The following is a 20,590-nucleotide window of genomic DNA, read 5'->3' on the forward strand; positions in this document are numbered from 1 at the left end:
CAAGCAAGCTTCTCCTGCTTGCTTGGAACTAATAATTAATTAACCTTTGTTAAATAAATAAACCCCAGTTGCTCCTCATACTGGGCATAGTACCTCGAGCTCCCTGTGTGAAAAGCAGCTCCAGGGAAAAGCAAGTGGACGTGGGGAGCACTGTCCTGGTGGCTGTCCACCTGGAGCTTAGGGTATGTCCCCACCGCTGATCTCAAGATCCTTAGTTGCAGCTATCTGGAGAAGGCTGTATCTCTCCCTGTCTCTCTCTCTCTTTCTCTCACTGAGATACAAGGAGTACGCCCAATGTGAATTTCCTGTTATCTATCCAGTGTATATATTAATCTCAAATACAACCTCAAACTTGTTGAAAAATCCATATGGCCATTTTCACATAATGAGTCATAAACTGGCAGAAACTTAATTTTACTTACATAGATGAGGGACACTTTACTCCATCGTGATTCTTTGTGGAATTCATGAAGCCATTTCAAGCCCTGTACCATCTGGCCCTGCCCAGTGTCACCAGTGTTTCCTCCCTTCCCTCATTAGACCCAGGTCTATGACATCCTCCATGTGAGCCATTGGGTGTTCCCATCCTGGCACCTGTGCCTTGTTCTCTTCCCCCTGGAACAGCCTCCCTCCTCCATCAGCCCAGCTCGCGTCTCTTTCCCCAGGAAGCCTTCCCTAACCACTCTCACCACCAGCATTTCTGCCTGTGCAATACGGGCCAGAGCAGGATATATGCCCTCTCATAAAGTTCTCTCATGGTCTCATGTGCAGATGTCTTCTCTTCCCACACTGGACTGACAGCTCCTCCAAAACAGAGCCTGAACCTGATGCTTCTTTTGTAGTGCCAGGTGCCTGGTGAATTCATAATATTCTCAGATTGAGTCATGGATTGGGTCATAGGATTGCTCTTAGTTTAACACACTGTTAAATGGCCTACATGAGAATCTACTGTTCTAAATAAGGTCACCCTAGCAGCAAACCTGGAACTGTACAAACTGTCTGTGGCCCCAGTGTTAAAAAAAAAAGTGCACATCCTCCTCATACCAGAGGAGTCCTGCTTTCCTCACACACCAGTCAACCACAAGGGAGCCAGTGGGTACACCCTCCACTCAGAGGGCAGAGCCAGGGCTCAAACCATGCACCTTCACAGCCTTATACCTCTGGGTCCAGCCCCACCCAGCCAGAGGCACCTTCCAGAAGAACCAAAAGCCCGACTCCATCAAGGTCATGCTCCCTGCCCCAAACAGGGAAACCCACCCACTTCCCAGGAACATTGTCAAACCACAGACCTAAGAAAGCAAAATTCAGACTCACAAGCAACGACGCCTTCTTCTTAAATTTCAGGCCAGCAGTTTTTCTGCAAACCTGCTCATTTCCTGCAAAGAGAAGAAAGGGATGGAGAAACATATTAGCATCTGCTCTGGGTATCCTTCAGCTGTTTCGTGGCCGACCTCTGGCTTCTGCACCTTCTCTGCATTCTCACTCCCAGCAGCACTCTCCCCTCCCGAGAACAACGTGTGCTTGCTGCGGGGGCGTCCCTGGCAAGATCCCCCCTCCTGCGGCCACGGGTTCAGCCCACGTCGCCTCCCTCCCCCTCCCCGGCGCCATGCCAGTCTCAGATTGACCACTGCCTCCAATTCCCTGAAGGCGCTGGGCTTCTTCCCACTCCGGAGTGAGGCCTCCTCTTCTGTAGCATGGGGTTGCCTAGCAACCCCGCTCGCCAGCTCAGAAGGCCCTCCTAAATTGGACCTCACAGCACAGGGCATCTCCTTGTACAGCTGCTTGAATCTTAACAATCTGGTTCTGAATAATAACACAATGGTAATTGCATGCATGGGCCCCAAACTACATTTAAATAATGTTCAAGAGCTGACACAAACCAACAGAGGCCAGAAAATGCATTTCAGAGGTCGACTGTAAGGCCAGGCAGGACATTCGGTGAGGGAGGGAGTTGACACCAAGGACTTGAGTTAATGACAATGCCAACCTGAACTGTGAGTTCTCCTGCCTTTCTGCCTGAGCATGCCATCACTTTAATGTGTTTTAGGTGAGTCTGGGATCTGTAGAGCCAATTAATGTCCACAGGTAGTGATGCTTCAAGACAGGATGCCCCTGAGCTCTTCAGCAGCGCATGGAGATTTCTGGAGGGGGTGGGGGTGGTGAGGATACAGGACGAGAAGGGAGAACGGTGCCTGAGTGATTTCCCTTGGCTTTTACAATCGTGGCTAAATACATTTTAGGAGGTAAGAGAAAGAACCTACCAAGCAAGAGTGCAAAGCACTTGCTACCTCAGCGAGAGACAAATTCAACATGACTGATGTGTTTCAGGATAAGAAGTGAAGGCGAAGAGGCCTTGACACTGGCCAGCACGCAGACTGAAGCAGCTTAGGCCACGTGCACACAGAGTCTAGCCTTCAATCTGTGTCCCTGGCAGAGGGTAATGAAGAGCTCTGCTCAAGGCAGGAGTCTTCACATGCGGGGAGCGGCAAGCTGGCAATCTGCTCCTCGTGGAGTGATAGCAGCGAGGGCCAGCTGATCACCCCCGATAATTTGAAAGGCTGAAGCACCTCTTTTTAAAAGCTCAAAATCGTCCTGCAAGGGACTTAAACGGATATTCACACACCCATGTTCACAGCAGCATTACTCACAGTAGGCAGGAGATGGGAGCAACCCAAGTGTCCACGGGATGAATAGGTAAACAAAATGTGGTCTATGCATGTGATGGAATGTTATTCAGCCTTAAAAAGGAAGGAGATTCTGACATATCCTACAACATGGATGAACCTGAGAACATTACGCTAAGTGAAATAAGCCAGCCAGAAAAGGACAAATGCTTTATGATTCCACTTATATGGGTATCTAGGGTAGTCAGATTCATGGAGACAGAAAGTAGAATAGAGAGGTTACTGGGAGCTGGGGAGAGGGGTGGGAATGGGGAGTTCATGTTTAATTTTGGGAAGATGAAAAAGTTCTAGAGATGGACGGTGGCAATGGTTGTGCAACAACGTGAATATACTTAATGCCACTAACCTGTACACTTAAAAATCGTTAACATGGTAAATGTTATGTTATGTATACTTTACCACAATTTTTAAAAAATCCTCCTGCAGTAACAGTACAACATACACAGCATTTCTCTACAAGACTTTTGTCCACTTCATCTTGGAAGTCAAAATAGCCTGTGCTGCTCACAGGCTCAGACAGGGAGACTGTCACCAGGACTCAAGGGCAAACTAGGCAGTGTGACTCTGGGCCAGGGAACCCACGGCTTGTAAGCATGGTGTTCCTGCAACGTAGTCACAGATGGAGGTGTCTGAGCATAAGGAACAGGGTCTTCTTGTGACCACTTCCTGGAGTCCAAATACCATCACCCCCCAGAGTGGGGCCTCCTTCCACCCAGGAGTCCCAACCCCCATGCCCCGTGCCTGCTTCCTCCCCGAGGCACGTGGACTCATTCTTATCCTTGCTCCCTGACTAGAAAGCCCTTTCCTGTGGCCTCCACCTGACCTAATCCTACTCTTTCTAGTGGATCTACGTCAAATTCCACCTCCTCCAACCAGCCTTCCAGAACCTCCCACCTCTGCTTTCTCCGAACGTCACACAGCAGAATCAAGTACTTGCTTGGGAACTATTCTATCCTGTCAGGAAGGTTTGTCTCTCCCCCCAAATCTCTGAAAGGAGCCTTGGACAGAGATTGTCACGAACATTTTTTGTCTGCCACGGGCTCTGAGCACACGGTGGGCTGTTCCCTGGAGGCTCTGGGAAGGACAACAGGCCTTGCCTCCTTTGTCAGGAAATCCGGCCACAGCTCCCCTGCCTAGGCTACATAGCATGTCTGCTGGCTGCACAGCCCTCGAACTAAATATTCCAGGCGGGCGTGCAAGTCCCTCCAGCCACTTAGAGGTGTAACTCAATGTGTGCAACAAACAATTGAGCGTGTACAGACTTTATTAATTTGGAAAGGTCATTAGAGCCAACAGCTTCCCCAAGTTGAGAGTGAATGAATAGCACGGATAAGTTTTTTCAGTGTCCTGATTTTTTTCTTGGAACGTGCTCTAAGCCTCAAAAAATAATGGTATAAGGGGAAAAAAGGGGGGAAAAAAAATCCAGGCTTGCGAGACAAGGGGAGTCGACAGGAGCTCTGGACAAGCCTCTTTCCCTCTCTGAGCCTTAGTCTTCTCATCTGCAAGCTGAGGGAGTGATTGCTAAGGTCACTTTCAACTTAAAAAGTAAGTAAATAGGGCTTCCCTGGTGGCGCAGTGGTTGAGAGTGCGCCTGCCGATGCGAGGGACACGGGTTCGTGCCCCGGTCCGGGAAGATCCCACATGCCGCGGAGCGGCTGGGCCCGTGAGCCATGGCCGCTGGGCCTGTGCGTCCGGAGCCTGTGCTCCGCAACGGGAGAGGCCACAACAGTGAGAGGCCCGCGTACCGAAAAAAAAAAAAAGTAAGTAAATAAAATTATGATTCTAGGTGAGAATGTGAAGTTAGCAAATTTACAAGCTAATAGTTACCCACCCCACACCCCATCATCCTCCCAGGTGTTGGGTACCACTTCACCTCTGGAGAGATAAGTTTCCAGTTCATGGCCCCTCAGCCAGGAAAAGGTCCTTAATGATTTCAGGTGCCTTCCCAGACCCTGACCTGGGGGGTCTCAAACCCAACAATCTGGCTGCCTTGCTCTCATTAAGGAACACTCCAGACTAATGACTTGTTTTCTTGAATCTCCAGGAATGGCTGGAAATGGGCCAAAGGGCATCACCCCGACTCCGTCTCTACAGCCCTTGGCTCCAGGACCAGCGGGTGCTATCTGTCAAGGGCCAGGCCTCTGCACGGCACACGCTCGTGGTTCTCCCCAAGGAGAGAAGGAAGCAGCGGTCAAGGAGCAGAGGGTTCTGGCTCCAGCCTGATGACACAGGGAGAAACAGTTGGCCCTTGACCAGGCTGTGCAATCCGACATCCCTCCCTTTCTCCATCCTCATGCCCTCTTCTCTCCTCCCTGAGTGTACAGACACCGGGAATGTGGGAGGCCCACATCTGTCTGCAAATGTGTGGCCACAAACACCTATGCCCTTTGCTCTGATTGCTCTTAGCTTTCAGTAGCAATAGGAAGACTAACTGAATCGGAACTGTATGACCAACAGCCTAACACTCATATTAACTAATATTAGCATTAATATTAGCTAACATTACCTAACATTTGCGTGATGCTTTTTTTTTTTTTTGGTACGCGGGCCTCTCAACTGTTGTGGCCTCTTCCGCTGCGGAGCACAGGCTCCGGACGCGCAGGCTCAGCGGCCACGGCTCACGGGCCCAGCCGCTCCACGGCATGTGGGATCTTCCCGGACCCGGGCACGAACCCGTGTCCCCTGACACGGCAGGCGGACTCTCAACCACTGCGCCACCAGGGAAGCCCTGCGTGACGCTTTATAATTTAAAAAAATATTTTCCCACATACCTGTCAGGCAGGTGGGATAGATTTAACCCATTTAGTGAGCATCTGCAGTATCCCAGGGTCTTTGCTACCTGCTGGGGATGCACACATGGAAAGGTGTGGTTCCTGCCTGCAAACTCCCTCCAGGCCAGTTTATAGTCAGGAAGACGGCGGCATAGAGAAGCTGAGTGACGTTCTCAGAAGCATTCAACTTTCAAGCATCCCTGCTCAAACCAAGTCCTCAGACTCAGAACCTTTTCCAGCTGTTCCTGTGAGGTCTGTGAGTTTCGTAGAAAATTTAGCCTGTATGACGTCAACCAGAAGGGCCCAGCCAGAGGGTAGCATGGTTTGGGGACTGTGAAAGTCTATGCCCAGAATGAAACAGTGCCTGTGGATTAGGCCATGTTTGGTCCTGGAAACCCCAGAGGGACAGGTCCTGGGCTGGGAGCAGGTCAGAGCCTGCTGCACACGTGACCTTGGCCCCTTGTGGTCTTTCTGCTCATCGATAAAGATCCCTCTTCTCATCAGCCACCTTTGTAGAGACGCTGCCTTGAGAACTGACGCAAATTCATGAAATCTTTTTCTTTATTTTTTTAATCTGCACTAACCTCTCTCTTCTAGGAACTGCCACAGCAGTTACAATCAACATGTTATACAAAATTGGTATTGTTCTTTTCAGGGTCTCTAACGGCTTTTTGAAAAAAATTAAATGCCCATGCTGGAGGAACCCGACAAATCCCTCACTTTACAGCCAGGGCACCCAAGTCCAGCGAGGACTCGCCTCAAGTCATACCAAAGACAAGCAGAACCGGAACGTGGGTCCCAGACTCCCAGCCCGGGGCCTGAACACACTCACCCTACAGTGGTGGGAGGGGAGGTTCAGGCTGTGCCCTGCTTACCTTGGCCCCCACAGAAGCTGTCAGCAAGCATGAGTGGCTAGAAGGAAGGCTGTCTGATGCTGGATGGTGGCAGGCAGATTACAGCCTCCCCCCACCGCACACCCACCCCTGCCCCGCCCCCCCCAGAATGATACTGAAGGGACCGGCTCTGCCTCAGAGGGAGGGGCAGAGGCCATGAGAGGTGCCCTCAGGGGACAGTGAGGTCATGGTCTCTGCTGCAGGGTCTTGCAGCTCCCAGGAGGCCATAATGCCTTGTGGGTTAGATCCAGACTGCCCCTGCCATTGACCAGCCGTGTGACCTTGGACAAATGACTTAACTTCTCTCTGCTTTAGATTTTCACCAGCAAAACGGTTAGAATAACGGCATTGACCTCCTATCTCCCAGGGTTGAAGCAGGGATGAAATGAGAACATGGAGGGAGACACCTGGCACAGGGCCCAGCACCTGTATGTTCTCAGGTGAGGGCGGCAAGACCAGTCTCCCTGGGAGGTCAGCTCCATGGGGGGATGCTGACAGCTGTGCTCACTGCTAAGTCCCCAGCGCCTAGCGCTTGCGAGAGCGGCTCAGGAATGAGAGTTGACTGCGCTCCCGTGAAAAGTGCTGCCCAGCACCTAGTGAGGAGAGGCCTGCAGTGATGAGCCGTTACTGAGGGTGGGTCAGCTGAGGGTCTGTGGTGACAGGGAGGCAGTGGCTTCTCTTCCCAGGATCCTTCAGAGGCTGCGTTGCATAGGTTGCAGTTTGGTTTTTCCGCTGATATTAAAATCAACCAACCCGAGGTCAAAAAATGGCACAGACACTTTGGAAGACAGTTTGTCTAGTCTTTACGGGACTAGACATGCTCTTACCATAGGGTCCAGCAAGCGCGCTTAGGTATTTACCGAAGGGAGCTGAAAACTATGTCTGCACAAAAACCCGCACACAGATGTTGATGGCAACTTTATTCATAATTGCCAAGCATGGGAGCCACCAAGACGTCCTTCAGTAGGTGAATGGACAAATAAACAAATAACTAAATATGCACACGATGGAATATTATTCAGTGCTGAAAAGAAATGAGCTGTCAAGTCATGAAGACATGGAGCAATCTTATACGTATATCACTAAGTGAAAGAAGCCAATCTGGGAAGGCTACATACTGTATGATTCCAACTGTATGATCTTCTGGCAGAGGCCAAACTATGGAGATAGAAAGAAGATCAGTGGTTGCCAAGGGTCAATGGAGAGGGAGGGATGAACAGGCAGAGCACAGAGGATTTTGGGGGCAGGGAAACTATTCTGTATGATACTGTAATGGTAGATACATGGCTTTACACATTTGTCAAAACCCATAAAACTGTACAACACAAAGAATGAAGTCTAACGTAAACTATGGACTTTAGTTAATAGTGACATATCACTAGATTAACAGATGCACACTACCATATATAAAACAGATAAACAACAAGGATTTGCTGTACAGCACAGGGAACTATATTCAATACCTCGTAATGAACTATAATGGAACAGAATTGAAAAAAAAGTATATAGATATATACACATATGTATGTATAACCGAATCACTTTTCTGTATACCTGAAACTAACACAATGTTGTAAATCTACTATACTTCAATAAAAAAATAATGTATCAGTTCATCGATTATAACAAATGCACCACACTAATGCAAGATATTAATAATAGGAGACACTCGGAGGGAGGGGAAGGAGAGGAGATATATGGGAACTCTCGGTACTTTCTGCTCAATTTCTCTATAAACCTGAAAGTGCTCTTAAAAATAGTCTATTAATTAAAAACAACAACTGACCCCAAAACACAGCACTCAGGGCCAGTTAGTACCCGGGCCATCACTTAGCCCCGCTGGGCGGCCACGTCCCATGCGGGGGACTTGGAGGAAGGTCCAGAGACCAGCATGATCCTTCCAACTTGAAGCACAACTGCATCCGACCAAAATGTTAGAGACCGTGTGGGAAAGCCAAGTGGGGAGGCCAGCACGACCCCCAGCTGGTGAGGCAAACAGCCGTGCACCCCAGCAACCGGAACACCTCTGGCTACCGGGCAGTGACTCAGCCATAACTCATCCTTCCCCAGCACATGGCCTGTGCCAGGCTCACCGCCACTGCCTTCCGGAGGGGCATCAGAAAGAGACCCAGCCCATGCCCGCAAGCCAGACTCCACCCAGCCTTTTTCTGTTCCTTCCACCCCCAACACCAGATATAGCAGGTGCTCAATAAACATTTATTGAATTAGTGATTAATTGTATGCCTCTTTATTTACCCACTAAAGGAAAGAATCTGATTGTAAGCCTCCCTAACCCCCCAGCAAAGTATTTGCTAAACAGAATGAACAGCAGCACCGCCAAGCCTTGGGAGAGAACTTGTGTTTGCTCCTGAGGCCACTTTCCCAGCCATGAGAGCACATGACAGAGGACTCCCAGCCCTCAGACACACCTGTACACCATGTGCTGCTCGGCCCTGAGACCCCACCCAGCAGAATGGACATTCTACCCCACCCCGCTGGAAGGCTGAGAGACGTGTGTGTGTGTGTGTGTGTGCCCGGCAGGGCACCAGGCCAGTTTCCAGTTTGGTCTGCTTTGATTGAGAGAGAAGGAGAGAGAGAGAGAAGGAGAGAGAGAGAGAGAGAGAGAGAGAAAGAGAGAGAGAGAGTGTTTGTCGCTGGAGAACAGTGTCTTCCAAGGCAACCAAATCCTCTTCATTGCTTTGGGGGTGATGGCCCCTTGGAGGTCTGAATTTCTGTCACCTTGGCCTAGAATCTTAAAATAGCCTGAGAAGGAGAAAGGGCTGAGCCCAAAGCCAAAGCCAAAGCTGGGGCCTGGGCCTGGGAGTGGGGAGCAGAAGAGCCCGTCCAAGGAACAAAGGCCTAATCTCTCTGCTCAGGCTGCCCAGCACAGGCCCAAGTGCTCAGTCACACACGTTTTATTTTCTCTGGCCTTAGGGAAGTATTCCTGGGCTGAGCAAATCTGAGCACGGGCTCCAGCAGATATTGGCCTGGAGGAGCTGAGGGGGAGGGTAATGGCTGCCCAGACCCCCGCCCCCCCAGCTGCCCCCTGGCCGAACCGCCAGGGTAGGAAGGGGGAGGGCGCCCACTGCCGGGGTCCTTCCCACTGCTCTCTGGCTGGTGAGACAGGATGGTTAATGCTCACTAGAACATGGATGGGCACAGGGGGGTGACAAAGAATATTCGGGGTTGTAATATTGAATAACAGTTCAAATCTGGGGGAAGAAAGGTTTCTTTCCATAACATAAAGCCTTCATGTCTGCAGGGCTCATGGAGAAAGCATCTCAGTGGCAGCGGCGTTCGTCCCCTGCAAGGGCAAGGGGAGGAAGGGGGTCTCATGGGTTTAACAAGAAGGTTCTCTGTGCCTGATTTCATTGGCTGATGGTGTTTGGGGAGACGGGCGCTGCCGACGTTGCCGGCTTGGCTCTGCTGCCCAGTGGGGCTGGGATTTTCAGGCTGGTGTGGGCACGTGTTGGGAGGGGAAACCAGAGGGCGCTGGGAGGGAGGCTGGCAATGGCGGCATTCGGAGCTCCAGACGGTGAAAACAGGAGGCAGGCCTGCTCTGCCTTCAGGGATGACAGGGTTCCCCTTGGCGGCTTTCCCTGCCTGTGTGGGTCTTGCCCTTGTCCTATTCCTGGTGCCCTGAGTCCTATCACTCACACTCCTCCCTTTATCTAAACCTGCTTTCCAGAAAGTTCTAGCTCACCTGGTGTCCAGTGTGACGGGAATCATTCGTGCCAGGCTTTCTTTCTCTCAGAGATAAGTGTTTCCAGCCCCCTCTCAGGTGGAAGGAAAAAAAACTGGTCCCCTGAGAAAGGGATTTATTTTGCTTTTTATTTTTAAACTCCACTGTTTACTCTGCATCCCAGTGATGTGGAAGGCAAATCTGAGAGTGACATACAAGTAGGTAAGAGCCGGGCAGTGTGGATGGTGTAAAGGGTGTTTGGAAAGGGGACGGGCGACCCCACAGCAGAAAGGGAGCGCCTGGCCAAGGCTGCCGCCGAAGCTGCCCCCTGTGGCCCCTGCCCCTTCTCTCCCTGGGACTGCATCACTCCCCTCAATGTGGATACTACCTTTCATTGTCCAAACAAGGCCACTTTTGAGAGTGAAAGGGGAACTGATGATAGTTACCTGGGGACCTCAGTCATAACGTGGCTGCCCCAGGCCTACCAGGATGTGTCCCTCCAGCAGTGTCACCCAATCTTTGGCGCCTGGGAGAATCCAGTCGGAGCTCTTCCCTGGAACTTCCATCATATGAGTTAGGAAAGAGCTGTCTGCCTCAATCAACCAGCTTCCCCTCCAGAAATGATCCTGAGAGAGGCCACCAGGCATATCAGGGCCCACCGGAAGCACTACTTGCATCTGTGTGAAGTATAGAACCCGTCCTGGCTGTCCTGCGCACCTTCAGGGCTCACCCTCTCATTTCCCGCCAGATCCCCGCGGCTGTCACCTCTTGTAAGAAGTTTGCCTGGCTGCTCCGCCTCCCTCTGCATTTTGTGTATCACGCATCCTAGTCCCTCACGCATGTCGCCATCTCCCCCACCAGCTCATCAGCTCTGGAGGGAGGTGCCATGGTGTGTCATTCATCTTTGGACCCACCCATCCCTACTCCTCCCTGCCCCCTGCCCCCACCCCAGTGCCTTGCTTACAGGAAGTCTCTGATCTAAACTTGTTGGAAATAACTGAGTTGAACTGAACTCCTGCAATTTTCCCTCTAGCACTGGGGACTCAGGGACAGAATCCAGTGTGCTATATAGCCCTTCGGAAGTCCATTGATTCTCCCGCATCAGATTTTTAGGACAAATACTCCCGAATCTCTACGCCCATTGCAGGAGCTTTACTGGTGAAATTTGTGCAATCATGCAGGGTGGTGATTGTTAGGTGGGAGTGTCTGAAATAAAATCCAGAAAGGGTCTCCAGAAGAACTCCATTTTTATAGCTTGGGGAACGTGTGGTTTGGTCAGTGAACCTTGGTGAGAACCTCCCTTCAGCACCTAAAATTATCCCATATCTTGGAAAGATGAGAAGGCAGTCAAGACTAAGTGCAGGAGGGTGGTACATGCAGTAAACTCAGGGGGTAATCAGGGAGGGCTTCCTGGAGGCAGCAGACAGTAAGTAGAGACGAAGGATGGGGAGGATATGGAGAGTAGGGACAAAGGACCGTCTAGAAAGGGACACTCTTAGCAGAGATGCAGAGGTGGGAGTGGTCTAGCCTAATCAGGGCGGTGAGTGAGCAGGTGTGGCTGGAGCAGTAGACGTGTGCAGAGAAGCAGGAGATGCAGCCGTGAGGGCAGATAAAGAACCCAAATGCCAGCTGCCTCTGGGCTTGAGACTCAGGTGTGGAATCACCCTGCTCCCTGTTGTCTGGGGAAGAATGGGGAGCAGTGCAGGCTGGACTAGAACTTATTGCTCCAGTCGCCGGGTAACATCTGGGAGGGAGCAGAGGGACTGGCCCAGGCTGAAGCCATCCCCAACTTCTTCCCTGCTTCTCCTTGGCTTCTCCCAATTCTGCAGCTCTGGGAAACCTAGCCAATTAAGCATCTGTGGCCCCAAAGTGTAATCTCGCTCTGCATACCAGCCTGTGATTCAGAGCGAGGGTGGGGTGGGGGCAGAGGGAGTGTCCAGGAGCTGAAGCCCACCACAAACAAGCTATGGTAGAAGCCCTCTTAGCTGAGATGATTAGTCAGTGAATTGAGACATTTTAACACCTCCTGTATGTTGGTACATTCATTCACCAAACTTTGGATGTAAAGCCAAGACCTTTCTTTATCTTCACATCTCCTGGATGTAATTGTCCCTACTGTCTTTCGGGCATAAATCACACTCATATGACACTACAATTTCTAGTTATGGTTTTTAAAAATGGAATGAGAAATTAAATACACTGGCAAAATAATCTGAGTGCAAAAGTCTCCCTTGATTTTGTGAATATTTCCCCAAACTTTCCCAGTTGTTTCACCCACATCTAACTCAACAGCATGTTTTTAAATGGACTAGTTTTTTTTGAGTCTTTCCAAAGCTTCACCTGAGTTTTCACTGAAACAATTTTTTCTTCTTCTTTCTTTTTTTCTGGCAATAGGATTTAATTGGTTTGCACAATAATTAAATTTCATAATTACAACAGCAAGTTCCACTGGCATAAACAGGTTTGGGAAGTGAGCCAGCTGCCTCTAAGAAAGCATTCGGCTCAGCTGGTGGGAGAAGACATGGTGGACGTGTTGGACAGCCACCTTCCTGCCCCACGTGTTCCTCCAGCTGTGGGCATCTGTCAGAGGGGATGGAGAGAGCTGGTGAGTTTGGCAAGCTGGTTAACTGAGGCATAGAGAGCGTCTAGTGCTCCCCTTATCAGGACTCAGGTTAAGGACAATTCTCCAGGGACTAAGGACCTGGTGCTGCCCTGCCCCACCTTGGTCCTCACCTGGTTCCCTTCCTCCCACCTCCACGCCTGTGCTGAGTGGGCCCCACCCCTCCGGATGCTTCTCCCCTCTTCCCCTCCCACACCCCAAATCTCCTCCCATTGCAGCTGTCCAGGAAGGATTTGGCAAACTAAAGCTTCTGCTTTAGTGACAGGCAATGGCCGAATGTACCCCCTCCCAGTGGTCATGGGAATTTCTTACACAGAGGAGAGTTTCTAATGATGTAATTTCCAGCATCTGTGGCAGGTTGGCTGGGAGAGATGTGGAGTCAGGGGACTGTCTAGGAGTCGTCCCTCAATCACACTACCCTGAAATCTTTGATCGTGTCCCACTGAATCACAGTTGTGCACACTTCTCCTAAGAAGAGGGCTTTGCACTCACCTGTCTCTCATTTTTCATGTTCCCACATCCCTTATATGGCGTGGGATGCTCTCCCCCATTTAACCTCCCTTATCAAGTCATTTTCTCTATGTCCAGCCTTCCCTATTTCATGGGTCACACAGAGCAAAAGTTAACATTTAACTTAAATGCCATCAAACCAACCAACCAACCAACCAATCAAAAGCATTAGCAGGGACATACATCTCACAAGGAGAAGAAGGAAAATACGTTCCAGAGGAACATATTTGTAGTGGACACTTGCTCCTTTTGAGCCACTCACGATCCTTTCACCCCTCCTCTCGGCAAGAGAACACCAATTTCCTCCCAGATTACCACTCACCCCCCATAGCCAGTGTGTTTCAGGGGTGGGTTATGGTTGGCTTAAGCCAATCATTTCAGCTCAGCTCCCTGGCCATGGTGACTGGAACAAATTCTATCACATAAGATGTTTGCTGGGGACCTCTTAGGGAGAAGCTCCATTACCAGAGATGTCAAAGGCACATGCAAGGCCTGGGGTTGCTGCAGCCATTTTGTTACTATAAAAGAGTTCCGAGGACAGCACTGAGCTGCAGAAAAATGGAGCTGGAGACCTCATCAAACTATTCCTGAAGATCACCCTGTTTCTGAACTTTACATTTACCTAGGCCAGTACATTCCATTTAGTGTTTTTTAATTGATTTACTTAAAAAAATTAACACATATACATGGCTTGAAAAAAGCAAAAGTAATAAAAACCCAACAACGAAAACCAGCAGTCCCTGCTCCAGACCTCCCCACAGAGTCCCAATTCCCAAAGATAACCACTCCCAACTATTTTAGCTATTTCTTATGTTCTTTAGTGACATATTTCTAAATAACACACTATATTAGTCACATAGGGCTGTCATAACAAAATACCAATAGACCGGGTGGCCTACACAACACAAATTTATTTCCCACAGTCCTGGAGGCTAGGAAGTCCAAGGTCTAGGTACCAGCCAATTCGGTTTCTGGTGAGAGCCTGCTTCCTGGCTTGCAGACAACCACCTTCTCGCTGTGTCCTCACACAGTCAAGAGTGAGTACTCTGGTGTCTCTTCTTATAAGGATGCTAATCGGGGCTCCAGCCTTATGACTTCATTTAACCTTAGCTACATCCTTACTCCAAATACAGACACCCTGGGTTAGGGATATAACATCTGAACTCTGAGGGGCCGGGGGGGACACAATTCAGGTCATAGCACATGCATTATATTACCATTTCTAGAGCTTCCGCTTTCAGGTATTATCTATTAGAGCCCCATAATGGAAGATGAGGTTTCCCATGCCCCCAACCCCACTTCCTCTAAGCCCACATTTCTGTTCTCTGTATCCTCCCAACAGAGTGATGCCACCATTTTGGTTAAATCAATTGTCCGTGTTCACACTATTGTCACTGGGCAGCTACTGCTCACAGATGAGCCACGTGATATCCTTTCTTGCATAATTTATTTTCTCTAGTGTTCAAAGTGGCTCCGTATGTGCCTAACACTTATTTACACACAAACTGACTACCGGAACTGTTAAAAATCCCTCCCCAAACAGTTCAGTGCATTAGGAATCTGTCAGTTCCTTTTTGGTTTTTTCCAGGAGGGATCGCATCCAGACTTCCCCGTGCTCGAACTCCAGTCTGGACCTGAGCCTTCTGCACAGTTGTCACCTAAGACTTCCCCCGCTTGTTTCCTGGATCCCACACTGTATTAGTTTCCGTTGCTGCTGTAACACATTACCACAAACTAAGTGGCTTAAAACGACACAAATATATTTACCTTGCAGCTCTGAAATGGGTCTCACCGGGCTAAAACCTAGGTGTTGGCAAGGTCACATTCCTTCTGAAGGCTCTAGGGGAGAAGAGCTTCTAGAGGCTGTCTCCATGTTCAGCTTCCAGAGGGTGATCACATTGCTTGGCATGGCCCCTTCCTTCATCTCCAGAACAAGCGACCTCCCGTACAGCATCACTCTCACCGGCTCCTCTGTCTTTTTCCTTCACTTCTAAGAACACTTGTGATTACACTGGGCCTAAAGGGATAATCCGGAATCATCTCCCCATCTCAGGGTCAGCTGATTAGCAACTTTCATTCCATCTGCAACCTTAACTCCCTTTTGCTATGTAACCTCACATTTTCACAGGTTCTGGGCATTAGGTTGCAGATATCTTTGGGGGCCCATTACTTTGTCTACTATACACGCCACTCTCCTGCTTCATTGGTACAAGGTGTGTAGGAGGTACCTCCTTTGAGACCATGCCTATACGAACCGACTTTATTCCCTCTCCCTCCTGGTAGTCTGTTTGGCTGTGAAGAGAAAGCTAAGGTGGAAACCACCCTCCCTTGGAAGGCTGGGGGCATTATCCCAGTGTCTTCTAGTTTCCAGGGACTCTGCTGGAAAGCCCAATTCTGTTCTGTGCTCCAACTTTTGTATTCAATCTACTTTCTTCCTCTCTGAAAGTGGTATGTATCTTCTCTTTGTCCTTAACATTCTGAAACTCCACAAGGATGGGCCTTGTGGTAGGTCTGTTCCCTCCACTGTGTTCCTCCACAGAGTCTGGAAGCATGTGTCCTTCAGTCCTGAGAACTTTCTCCTATAACTTCTCTGATAATCTCTTCTCCTCAAGTGTCTGTGCTCTCTATTTCTGGGACCCTTACTGCTGACCCTCCTGGACTGAGCGTCCAAATTTCCTCATTTTTTTTCTATCCTAGTTCCTACATTGTTGTCCTCTTTTCCTACTATCTAAAAAAGTCCTTCAACTCACTTTTCAAATCTTCCACTGATTTTTAAATTTCTGCGATTATATGTTTAACTTCTTAGAGTTCTGCCTTATTCTTTGAATGTTCCTTTCCGATAGCCTCCATTCTCATTTTAGGGTTGCATTATCTCCTCTTATCTCTCTGAGGACATTAATTATAGTTATTTTGAAGTTTTTTTCTGCTCCTAGACTTGGCTCTAATCCTTTCAGCTCCTTTTTCTCCCCAGTTTATGTGTTTTCTCCCTCTCTTGATCCCACATGTTGGAGGTTTTCTTTTCACAAATGCCAGGTGACCCTTGACCAGCATTTACATTTAACAGCAAGACACTAAAAAGTCAGTGATTTCTCTATGAGGGATTAGGTAGAAATCTGGTCATTTCTTTGAGGGAATGTATACACACACAAACATATATATGTATGTGTAAGTATGTATATACACACAAACATATGTACACATACCTGCACATACACATGCACTCATGTGTATACACATATACAGGTAAACACATACATATACATATACATACACATTCGCACATATTGTATGTGTCGAACTTTTTTCCTCTTGGGCCGATCAGTTTACTTGTAAAGGAAACTTCTAATCACCCCGCTTGGGGGACAGACACTGGGCTGCCAGTATTTTTGGAGCAGAGTAGAGAGGAGCTGCAAGTCTCATGACTTGGGATGTAAACTTTAAATAAATTCTCTCGTTTTGAGTACAGTGTGCAAACTCGCTCTCAGCTGCACACAGTGTCTTAGAGTCCAGAACTTCTCTGAATCATCTCCTTTTGAAAAGAAACTTCTAGTCTTTGACCAAGGTGGAGAGGGGGAGTTAGCAGGAGGGGATCTGGGGTCTAAAGATTCTTTATGCAGATTTTCAACCAATTGCCCAGTTTTCAGACCCGTTCCTCACCTCACCTTCAGAAGTATGTGAAACTCCCATTTCTGATCTGTTTGAGGGTTGGCAGGGGTGGGATGAACCTTCTAGAGGCTTCTTCCCACTACCCACACTTGGGTTTCATCTCTCTGCTAAATGAGTAGCCATGCATCCATAGACTTTCCGGCTTCCACAGCTTTGCCGACATCCTTCACCTGCTGGCAGCTCCTCTCCTGTTCTCACTGTCCTTGTGTTTTTGAGCTCTGTCAGTTTCTTTAGTGCCATGGGTGGGGGGATGATTAGAAAGGGGACAGAGATAAATGGATGTGGGCAAGTCATCATGTTTAACCAGAAGTCTCTCCTTGATCTTCGGGCTGCTCTAGGTGGAGTTTCCAGTCCCGTGAAGCAGACTGCATCCTGCCTCATACACAGCAGCACACGCACCCTTCCATAGCCCCTGGCACACACGGCAGCACTGCCCACCCCTGCCTGGGCAGCGTAGCACACTGCCCATTTCAGGGTCCACAGGCCCCTTTCCCCTGCTCACCCTGCCTCTGATGGCAGTGCCAGGAGCTTCTAGTAAGTTCTACCCACTCTTGTGAACACCCCTCAGCTCCCACTCCCATTTAAGGTGCTTCCCCACCTGCTCAACTTGAGGACAGTACTCGGATGTCCACAGCAAGCAACGCCTCCACACTGCAGACACAGGGATGTTCCCAGAGACTGTAGAGAGCAGACTGATCATGAAGGAGCAGCAAAGAACCCACCACAGGCACAGGCTACACAAAACCATCCACACCTTCCACCTGGTCTCTTTTGCGAACATCCTTCAGGTCCACAGGTCAGAAAATCCCACCCGGACATATTCTGCGATCCACTCTAGTCCTGGCAAATGGCCCAGTGTGGCCGAACCTGGGCAAGACAAGGATGGCAAATCTAACCCCTGCCTAAAGAGACAGATTCTTTATTCACACCAGACTCATTGATACACCACCATGCCAACCACGAGCAGGCTGGCATGAAATATCTAATACCACAGGCACTAGGTGTAAAACCTAGACCAGAGGCCAGTGGCTAGCGTGTTACTACGGTTTTCTTCTAAATAATATTAAAATCCACTGAGTCATTAGGATCGAGGCTTCCAGAAGCACCGTGCTCCCACAGCCTGTGGCCCAGACCTGCCATCAGCCATCTGCCCTCCTCTCGGCTCAGACTCTAGGCCCTGTGGTCCAAGCAGCCTTGTGGGTGGGCAAAAAGTAGGTGGGCTCCCTGTAGAGCCCTATGAGGCAGACTTGAAAAGCAACAGACACAGTCTCATTCCCTGGGGGAGAGGCCAGTGGTGAGAGGCTCCTCAGAACCCCTTGCAGGGTGGGCTGCCACCCTCGGCACTGCCCACTGGGCCCGAAACAGATGGAGACGCAGCAGAACAGGCCAAGACGCCCGGGCAGGTGAGCTCTGCTTTCCATACAAGATTGGGTCTAAACAGCCTAACACCTCAAATCTCATTTAAGTCCACTAAAGGCATTGTTACTTAAGTCATTTTTGTAAAGTGAATCATTTCCCCTCCACAGTGCCCCCTCCTCCCCGTGATACATAATTTAGCTCTTCTTCAGAGATTCAGATTCTGAACACCAGGCATGCTGAAAAGGAGATTCAGCTACTTTTAAATGATTTCTTGAAAACAACAACAACAATACTGGAAATTCCCACCCTCCCCTGACAGCCATGCCTGAGTGCCTGGAAGCAGTTATAAGCCACAGATGAAAATCCAGGGGACTGGCAGACCACAGAAGGGGATGCTTCCGTATCCTAGTAAACTTTATCGGATCTCATCTGTGGTCCATTCGCATGATGACATCACCCCTGGCTCGATCCTGCCCGCGCTCTGGCGAGTTCTGGACAGAGCCCCAGTGACTCACGACTTGGATTTTCCACGCAGCTTCCTCCCCGTTTCTGGAGCTCTGCTCCTCCCCCACCTGCACTGCAGGTGTCCTGCCTTTCCTCAAGACTCTTCCCTCTGTCTTTTCCAGAGCCACCTCCTTTGTCTTGGCCTCAGGCCCCTCTTTCTCTTAAAAATTCTTGATGAAATATTCCAGACATACAAAGAGGCATAAAAATAACATCACAAACACCTGTGTCCCCACCACCCGGCTGCAAAAATAAAAGGCAGCTCTTTCTAATCCCGGGCCCACGTCCCTCTCTGGGGACACCTCCCAGCACACCTCCCAGCAGCCTTTGTTCCATTGTTCCTTGGGAAAAGCCCAGGTTGCTGCATACATCCCTGGCATGCCCAGCTGTCACCTGGACTCTCTGTATTAATTCTTCCTCTACTCTTCGTGGTGATGTGCGGCTCCCCCAGCCCCCAGCCTACCATCTCCCTCTGTGATTTGACTGCTTCCGTATCCTAGAGGGGACCGGCTCACCAAGGTCCCCGTCTCATTGGAAGTCACATAGGTGGGTTAGTGGGCCCAGGATTTTCAGCGGGTGATACCACCGGGCAGGACCACGTCCTTCCTTCCCACACCAGGGTGCTTAGGGACATACATGACCTCTTTGTACATCAGGTGCTGGGCTGGAGGGGGAACACTCTGCCTTCCATGCCTTGCAGTCCCTGGGGGGCAACAGACGTGCGCACAGAGGCAGCCCAAAGCCAAGTGGGCAGGCCGGGATCTGGGGGATCCATCTGCACAGCGAGAATGGGGGCTGCTGAGAAGGACTGAGCCCGAGCTCCGGGGGTTGGGTGGGATTGAGAGAGACACAGAGGGACGAGGTGGGACCTTCCAGGTGAGAGCAGGTGAGTCAGTAGGGAAAGTGGGGGCAGAGAAGCTGGCCCAGCCTGGCTGAAGAGGATGGAGACGAGGTAGGCAAGTTGAGCCTGCTGGGCAGGGTGTTGGGTGGGCGGCACTGGGCTGAGGGGGTGGGTGTCAATGCTGAGAAAGCTGGGGAGCCCCCCTCTGCCAGGCCCGCCTGGGTTCTCAGATCCTGGTCAGGGGAGGGTATGCGTGTGTCAGGAAGCCCTTTGTCACTGCTTTCCCACCACACCCAGCCTGTGGGAGGACACGGAAGGGCAGCTGGACCACGGACTGCACTGTTGACACTGGCACGGCCCGGGCGGAGGCGAAGGATGACTCGCCAGATACCCTCTCACCTGCAGCCCGCCCAGGAAACAAAGGCGCCCACAGAGTCAGGAGGCTCCGTGGTGCCTGGCACCCATGGCCCTGGGCAGGGGGCAAGATTCAGGCGCGAGGGGAGCCCTCCCCACCTCCCCAGGAATCTCCGGCCTGGAGTTTGGCACCGACTCCTGCCCGCTCCCGGCCATGCTCCTGGCCTTGTTCTCCCCTGGGCCCCTCGACTGCCTGCCTCCACCCCTCGCTCACACCCACCCGTGGCCCCAGCACCGACTCAGGCCCTTTGTCGAGCAGGCGCGTTAGGGCACAGGTGTCTGGCTTTGGTGCCCTCTGCCTCCACCATGTCAGTTTTCACCTCTTTTCTTTTCCAGAGCTCTCACTGCCGCCTCCCTCTGTCCCCACCTTCTAGCAAAGTCCATATTCAATTTGCCGCTGCCAAAGTGGCTGAAAACAACACAAAGGGTGTCCCCTAAGGTGGCTGTAATTCAGGAAAGTCATAGCTCAAGGTTCAGGCAGAAGAGGTGGGGAGGTGGCAGCCCTGAAACCGCCATGGCTGGGGACCATGCACCTCCCCGACGCTGAAGGCGGCGGCTCCTCTGGGAGTGCTGGGCTTAACCCACCCTACTTGGGGAAACCCGACAGCTGCCAGAGGCACATAACAGTTTGAGTCCATTTCAAGAA

At 50.4% G+C, this 20,590-nt stretch overlaps 1 protein-coding gene across 2 annotated transcripts in view; it reads right to left on the bottom strand.

Moving 5' to 3' along the window:
* The window catches only part of ZBTB7C (zinc finger and BTB domain containing 7C), a 379,259-nt gene that overhangs the window by 142,273 nt on the left and 216,396 nt on the right, over positions 1–20,590 (bottom strand). For both annotated transcript variants that reach the window (XM_027118457.1, XM_027118456.1), the window contains one exon: positions 1,315–1,376. The gene's annotated coding sequence lies outside the window, so the exon portion shown is untranslated. The remainder of the gene's footprint in view (positions 1–1,314; positions 1,377–20,590) is intronic.

This window comes from Aethalodelphis obliquidens, unplaced genomic scaffold (genome assembly GCF_003676395.1).
Source record: "Aethalodelphis obliquidens isolate GAN/ISIS:26980383/991018 unplaced genomic scaffold, ASM367639v1 scaffold19, whole genome shotgun sequence".
Lineage (NCBI taxonomy): Eukaryota > Metazoa > Chordata > Mammalia > Artiodactyla > Delphinidae > Aethalodelphis > Aethalodelphis obliquidens.